This window comes from Sparus aurata, chromosome 6 (genome assembly GCF_900880675.1).
Source record: "Sparus aurata chromosome 6, fSpaAur1.1, whole genome shotgun sequence".
Classification (NCBI taxonomy): Eukaryota; Metazoa; Chordata; class Actinopteri; order Spariformes; family Sparidae; genus Sparus; species Sparus aurata.
In genome coordinates, this window is record NC_044192.1 from 25,408,556 (window position 1) to 25,416,370 (window position 7,815).

Below are 7,815 nucleotides of genomic sequence, written 5' to 3' on the forward strand. Positions count from 1 at the left end.
AACTAAGCTTCCTCTTGTAGCCCACTTTTTTTGTAAGCTATTATCTTACCTTTAATCCTGGTTTGAGGAAGATGCAGCTCCTGAAAATACATACAAGCCTGCTTTCAGTAATTCTCCAGTCTATGTAATGTGGGTAGAACTGCAAACTATGTCTTAATTTCATGTGACAGTTTTCAGCCACCACAGATGTGCAGTGTTTTGTTATTTCAGTCTATAAATTTTGTTAATGACGGTTATTGACACAAGTTTCGTAAAAATGAAGCACAGGTGGAAAAGGGCGAGAACAGATAAAGGCAGGAAGTGGACAGTTATAGCACGACACATGAGGATGAATTCTACAAAATAAAACAGGAAACATCTGAACTGAAAGCCACAAACCATGACTTTCTGTACGAAGCTGAGCACAAAGGCTGTGAAGAAAGCCAAGAAATAGTTTGTCACCCCCCAACAACATGTCATCTTTACAAGTCGGTCCTTGTACGGCTTGCAACAAACAAGATAAAACAAAGATAAAGAAAAAGGCTTGTCAAATTACGCCATTGCATCGTATGATTGATGAAGTTCACCAGATACCAGTGTGCTCTTTTTAGGTTCATTGGTTAGAAGCATTGCTCATAGTAAACCGAAGACGTGATGATTTAAAATAAGACGATGAATCAATGAATGTTCTCAGGTAACGCTGAGGGCTCCACTCTGCGTGTCAGTGATGCTCTCGCCCGTCCGATCAAAAGGTTGGTCACTTATCCAGGCTCGTAGAAAACTGAAGTGGACTCGAGAAAAACTGAGTCTCCATTAGTGATGAAAATTGGTACAAGATTAAAAAGCAGTTGACTGCAATCTGCGCCCACTGTGCTGAAATGCCAAGGGCTGCTAAGAGTGAGAGCAGAGAAAATTGCATCACCTCATGCGCTCTGTGCAAAAAGCTGTCTCTAATGAGGCTGTGTTAACTCTGCACTGTTTAATAGCCAGAATGGATCTTGCTTGTCCAGCAACCCTTCGAGTAGCAGGCGCTGTGAGCCCACGGAGGAGTCATTTATATAAGTTATCACAAGGATAATGACTGCTAAGTCTTTGCTTATGAAGACCATTCATTAAGTGGAAGAAAACTCTACACTGTGTTCAATTGTATGTGCACTTTCTGCAAACCAGTAGAAATGTGTACTGTAGTAAGTATTAGACCTCAATTAAATTTTTTTTTTTTTTGCACCTTCAACACCATCAATATCACCACCACACCCTGCTCTATCTTTATTCAGTGCATGTTACTGTCAAGCTACATTAGCTTCAGGAGGGGGAGCAGTAAACGGAAAGATGGTTAATGTGCCGCACCTGCTGCAGCCAAGATGCTAGTTGACATCTTCGCTTCTCTCCGCGGCAGCCAGTTAAAATTGCACCAGAAATGAACAGGAAAGATTTACTGGAGCGCGAAGCCGTATCCAGTGAACCAGGAGTTGGTGGCGAGGGTTTTTTCGCTATCATATAATTTTTCCTGAACGGTCAGCGAGATGACAGGTAGAAAGGGGGGGGGGGGGGGTCTGGCCAACGATCTGCCTGACTGGAAAGTGATGAATTCTGTGGAGTGTGAAAATACTTTCCTCCTGTTGAGAACAAGTGTCACAGTGTAATGTTCGTGAAGGATCTTGTGTAGGCAATGACATTGCATCGGTTGGTGCCACATAAGACAGGTCTGATAGTTTCCAGTCAGCCGGCTCAGCAGCTGTAAATGTGGGATAATTTTTCAGCTACAAATCAAATTAATGCTTATGTTTTTCACTGCTGAACATCCTGCTGTCTTAAAGCCCAGGGAGATACTGATGCATATATGCTGCCTCACGACAGGGATTAGTACAAGAATGCCTTACATGAATGTGTTGAAAGCACATGTTTCCCCCTGTGACACCTCTGACAAACTGTCAATGCACAGCGATTACTGAGGGTCCAGAGAGGCTCTACCGTATGAGGTAGGTGCAGTCTCACTCTGCTCAAGTCAGCTCTCTCCTCCGTTTGACCCCAGGAGGGACACTCTTCTCTAAGCCCTGCACGTCTTTACCACAGTATGGCAACTTTTTTCCAATATTTGTCTCGCAAAACAGCTCGGCTTTGGGGAGGAAATAACTGCACCATCTTTACGCTTAAAAGCTTGGCCATCGCAGAGAGAGTAAGGGAAGAGGAGAAGCCTTAGGATTTACATGCTTTTGGAGCGAAATCCCTCTTTGTTGTGTGTAAAGGATCCCAAACAGCCAGGAAAAACAGAAATGACTGAGCAAGCAAGCAATTTTGCACACACTCTAAACCCTCACCTTGCACATTAAAGCTCTGGTTATATGGTTTACAAAGCTTGGAGCTCAGTTTAATATTCATGAAGTGCTGAACCTCGCGATCTCTGAGCACTTCAGAGCTGTTGTTATTTGATATTGTTAACAGAGCACTGGAGCACCGCGTCGTCTTCAGTCTTTTTAAATTGGCAAAATATGCATCAGAGTACATGGGCAACTTGCTAAGTCGATCTCATTCAAGCTTGCTTCGTCTTTTCTTTCGCTATTTTTCATGAAGGTAGCTAGCCAGATCTTTATAGAACCCCAATCAATTTAGCCAGACAAACCTAAATTGGATAACAAATCAGATATATAGGCAGGGAACAGAGGTCTGGAGCCCTATGTTTCACATATTGACACAGTCCTTAGCACTTTACAAATAATACTCTAGCAACCCAACACCAATAGCATAGTTTGTTACAGCTGAGTCAACAGAATAAATCTAAAGCGCATCTGCAAAACCACAGAAAAGTTCAAACTGGGCATTTCTTTATGTTGCAACTTTATGTTTGTTTAGGTTGAAATTCTTTTGTGTCAACATTGTGCTTATGCTCTGGTTAGGGTTAATAAAGCATCATGGTTTGGCTTAAAATACCTGGTTAATCGCTGCAATCAATGATGGAAATTATTCAAATTCCTGTGAAAAATGGCTTTTGGTTCTGTTACCGAAAACACAGGAAATATTCGTTGCCCTCTTCAAAAAACACCCAGTTTTGAAGCCAAAAAACCCAGATGGAGATGTCTCCAGGTGTCCCTTAAGAATATTTTGTGGCAGAACTTGAACTCCTGCTCTGGTTAGGCAGCCTTATTGGCTTGTAAAAACGTAATGAACTTCCCCTCCATCTCTTTTTGCATCAGGGGGCGAATAAGCATACTGTAGGCATGACATGCCACGTTTGGTACACATGTCAACCTTGAACCTATCTCTGGTTTGCAGAAAAAGCTAGCTAAATAAAGTTGTTATAATACCCAAGTTGCAATTATTAAAATGTATTTATTGGATGGACATAACTTTACATGCCTACATTGACCCTAAATACAAACACAAGCACTGTATAGACTCGAGCCAAGATGACACAGTTTAAGTTGAATCTTATCATTTGGTGAAAACAGACTTTTTTGACAGTGGAGGATGTCCAGGGAGAATATTAAAAATGTATGAATATCTAAATGTTTTATTTTCAGAATTCACACGATAAGTGCTGCTTAAAGTTGTATTACTAACTCGTTCTGTTATTTTATTTATGTGACTTTGGGAAATACATAGACAATGGAAATCAGTCATTGCAGGGGCCTCATGGGATTTTCTGCCAAGGGCCTCCATGGTAAAACAGTGACTACACCTGGAGAAAACTCCCATGACAGCAGTACAGGATAAACAAAAATTCTTTTTTATTTTGCCAATGAAAACACAAACTTTAAATCCAGTGACTTGTACAACAGCATTAAATTCTTTGTCATGTTAAAAACAACGTTTTCTGGTGATTGCATCAATTTGATCAGACTGCTTTCTAGAAGCAGCAGGTAAAAGAAGCGGCTGAATGTGTCAAAGAGAGCTCAATAAATAATGGATGTCATGAAGCTTCTGTGGAAGCTGTCCACTTTGAAATCCTCTCCCTGGTTGAGTCACACTCCCAGTTCGCTCCCTTCATTTTATATTTTAACAGGCCCTGCGCTGTATAACCATCATCTCCATCACACACACACACAAACACACACACACACACACACACACACACACAAACACACACACACACACACACACACATAAACGCCTCATTTCTGGCTGGGGTTGTCTGAGGCAGTTAGTGCTGTGGAGGTGCTGAGCTCAGAGCTACAATGCAGGTGTTGTGTCCGTCTTAGGGACTCGCGTCTGCATACATCAGCTTCAATTTCACCCTCGGTCCTCTGGGCCGGAGAGCCTGGTTGACACCCACAGGAAAGCAGCAGACAGCCGCACAGGCCGAAAGGAAAATAAACAGCCTCTTTTGGACCAGGCACACAGGGAAAATTGTAGGGGCTCCTCAAAAACCTCTGAGGTTAACTGGTTTTCTTTTGTAGCAGTGAATTGATTTCTCGTCAAATGGAGCTATCTGTTCATGCCCATATGTGGAGGCAGCGGGCTTTTAGCTGCATACATCTCAAACGTCTAAACCCCCGAACAAATCATTTTCCAGTGTTGCAGAACACAGCAGGTGTGTCAGACAAAATGAAATCGTAGTAAACAGATTAATATTAGGGCCCTACATGACTCTGATAGAACTCATACATAACCCAGGGTTATCAAGAATAACAGCTTAAATGTGTTCAAACTTTAATTTTTGTGCTCATCATTTTCTTATCATACCAGAAAATCTAAAATGCATGCTGTGAGCTCCACATGTCAAGCCTCTCGCACAGATGGATCAAAGTCAGCAGGATAAATGGCTCTCTTCCCTTTGATAATAATTAATTACACACCCAAGCAGAAACGAATGCGTGTGCAGGCGCCGTAGCAAATCTGATGGGATTATACCTCTCTGTAGAGTATCATATCATCATTTTCTTCCCATATATGTTACATCCTCACCTAAAGGAAATCAGCTGAGCCGTCTTCCTACATCACATGAAAAGTATGTCAGTCTATTCCTTACTTAAATAGGAAAACTGAGCCCATTAAACATGCAGGAATTATAACATATTAAAAGAGAATTTCGTTTTAAAAGTTTGAGAAATGTGTGTGTTGGGAATCGAAATTGATTACTGATTATTAATCAAAATGTTGTTATTAATTAATTAAATTATCATGGCTGATTAATGAAACTTAGGTTACTATGATTCATTAATGAACACCTGAAGTCAGGGATCAACAATCAAATGATATACTATTAATCTCAAAGCCTGAATTTAATCAAATTGTCAATATTATGAAAATATCAATAGTAAATCCGAGCACTAACCATCTCAACCAGCTGTTATTATAATATGGGACTGTGCAAAATGATTGCAGACACTGCTCAGTTATAATCAACAGTGTTTATTAAAGCTTGCGTGCACGCAAATTTTGAACAAAGGCAAGGGTTATGCTGCCTCTGAAGTCAATAAAGGGAATATAAATCACGTGTCTTATGTTATATCGCTCATAAGATTACGTGTGTATATTCTCCGGGATGCCTATGTAAGTGTGTGTGTGCGGGTGTGTGAGTTAGTAAAAGGAAAGAAGCTAAGTGAGCGCTTAGCAGACAACAACACAATGACCATGTGGTACACAGCGGCTGTCTCTCCCTCAAACCAGTGGCCGGCAAGCGAATCGAGGTTCGTTTATCGTCCGCTGATTGAGCCAGAATACGACGTACTGTGATCACACACGGCGGCAAGACTACACAAGCTGGATCACCTTGAATGAGCTCCTTGTGAGCGTAATAACATAGTTAGCACACAGTACAGTAAACCATACGTAAGACTCGCGGTCCCTTCACAACAAATATAAACACAACAAAAACACGCTATATACTATCTGTTTCTGCCCAAACAGTAGCCTCTTACTCAGGTTGCTCGTTGCGACTAACGTGTGTCCCGTCCGACATGAACCTCCAACTCGTTTTGGATGCAAGCACGGGATCAGCTGTAGCGTCCTAACAGCTGATGAAGGCAGACTGCTATCCCACAGCAGGATCGATCAGATGGAAGGACCGGACATTGGTGGTTCCGTCTCCTTCTGAAGATAATTTCTTCCTTCTGCAGGCGGTGAGGAACGACTGGGTTGAGCAGTGTTCCTCTATGGATCCAAAACAATAATAAAGAATATTCCAACAAAAATGAAAGTAAAACAAAAACAGTCTCTGTCTCATCCAGTGAGGAAAGAACTGAAGTCTAGGCCAAGCAAAGAAACAAGTTTCTCAAAGTACACACTTCCCGTGACTGCAGAATGATACCGTAGACTCTTCACAGCATCACGTTACCCTGGGAATGCTACGTGCAGAAGGGCTCCTGACCTTTAAACTCTGGGTGACATCATGGTCATCCTGGCAGAGTTTCATGGCCTGCGGCCACTTTAATCCAATAGGGACCAAGTGAAAGTTTTGGGGGTGGGTCATACCTTGAGTTACAGTTCTTCACACATTTTGGGCATTGGTTCAGTTCCTTTGTTCTTAACTTCCTCAAGTTGATAAGGCCCTAGTAGTTAGGCTTTTGATTTTCCTTACAGGCCTTCTCTTTGTTTGAGCCATGTGGGGTGAGGCCCAACATGTGGAATGTCTATGTGATTTGTATCTGATACCTGAGATGGAGATAGCGGAAAGTACTTTTCTGATGTTTGTCGAAAAAATGGAACTCTGGCTAAAGTTCACTTGTCTTTTCTCTGAGCCCACATTGATTTCACCCTGTCGGCCTTGGACAGCTCAACATACACCCATGTCTACCCACGTCTGCGTCATGTGAAGGTGAATGTTAGAACAGCTACATATTCAGAACTACTGATACAATCAGATTTTGATGACTGTGGCATCATTGCCAGGTCTGAGCGATACCACACCTGTTTTATACTTTACTTTATACAGAAAGATGGTAAGACTACATACCAGTAACCATTCATTAAAAAGCATGGAGTCATCTCTATGACCATTAGGAGCCCCATAATGCTCACACGAAGATAAATCCTGTCTCTTAATTATAATGGGAGACAGTGTAGATTGCGTTCATGGACTTATCTGTAATTGATCTAAAGTTATAGTTACATTTTGGGAAATGTGCCTATACTGTGTTTTTGCCTGGAATTTGATCAGAAGATTGATATCACTCTTATGTTTTATGGTAAAATCGGGCACCAGCAGCCATTAACTTAAATAAATAAATGAAACAGGGGATAAAAGCTAGCTAGCAGCTAGCTATAACAAAACCTGCCCACAAACAACTCTAAAGCTCTGTAACTGTAACAGGTGCTCAGTATACTCTTTACTGTAGCTATCCTCTATCTTCTGTTGCTGCCATGAGCATGTAGCTCAGTTAGCCGTGGGGCTAAGTGGTGCTCTTGACCTACCTGACTGAATTCTGCCTGGGAAGACTCTCCGCATCCCAGTCAACACTGCTGGACAGTGGACACAAGACTGGGACTGAACGCCCGACTGAAGATTGTGGATGCAGTATGGAGGTGATTTACAGTGGCTCTCACCATGACCACGAATCCCAGGATGAACTTTGAAATATAAAAAGAAAAGAAATTCATCCTGGCTTTCCACTGGAGGTCTCTTAAACATCCGCAAAAATGTTTAATTGTCTTCTTTTGTATATATGTTTTTGCTCATATTGGATTTGGCCACCATCTTGGTCTCAGGGACCATTGGCTCGGGCGCCCTGGCTAAATGATTTCAGTATGCCCTCAGCTACATCTGTGCCAAATTTAGTGCTTGTAGATGAATTGGCGTGAACAATGGGGTGTAAGGTCCATACTACAGCCAAAACTGCTTTTTTGGACAGCGGCCATATTGGAATTGGGGGATTAATGGGTCCAGATGCACCGGGT